Source organism: Onychostoma macrolepis, chromosome 15 (assembly GCF_012432095.1).
Source record: "Onychostoma macrolepis isolate SWU-2019 chromosome 15, ASM1243209v1, whole genome shotgun sequence".
Classification (NCBI taxonomy): Eukaryota; Metazoa; Chordata; class Actinopteri; order Cypriniformes; family Cyprinidae; genus Onychostoma; species Onychostoma macrolepis.
In genome coordinates this window covers 24,562,668-24,563,274 of record NC_081169.1, presented here as the reverse complement: position 1 = coordinate 24,563,274, position 607 = coordinate 24,562,668, and the positions used below count along the sequence as shown (strand labels likewise).

Below are 607 nucleotides of genomic sequence, written 5' to 3'. Positions count from 1 at the left end.
AGTGATACTGTGATAAAATGAGTATGATACATAAAGACATTTATGATGTACTGAACTAATATTCAGCTACATTGCAAAAAAAATATATTTTTCAAAGTAAAAAAATAAATAATTCCATTGTAATTAAAAAAAAGATTGCTGGGGTATGTTTTACAAGAAAATACTAAAGATTTCACATTTAATTCAATGTAACTTGATTTTTTTTTTTTTTTTTTACTAAATATGAAATTTATGAGCAATTTCTTAGTGAAAATTGTAGCAAAGTAAATCCTATACCATTTTTTTCAGAGTAATATTCAAGTTTACATGTCCATCTAATTCTTAAATTCTTAATTCATAATGCGAGAGAGGTAAGCAACTACTTATATGCTTTGGTGTTTTTGAACAGATTAATAAGCTTCTCCGAAACTTTTATTTAGAACAGAATAGTGGAAACATTATTTCTTTCTACAATTTGCTAATAACCTACCTTAGTAATTTTTTTTTTTTTTTTGTTTTGGTGCCAGTTTTTTATGCAACTGCCCACACTTGTTCCCATGTCACAAAATATCATGTTATGGAAAACAGCCAGTTTAACACGAAAGAAAAGGTGAAATGAAGAGAACTG

The 607-nt window shown here is 26.5% G+C and overlaps 1 long non-coding RNA gene across 1 annotated transcript in view; it reads left to right on the top strand.

The window, feature by feature from the left end:
• Positions 1-607, top strand: part of LOC131520431 (uncharacterized) — a 28,417-nt gene that overhangs the window by 14,053 nt on the left and 13,757 nt on the right. The window lies entirely within an intron of this gene.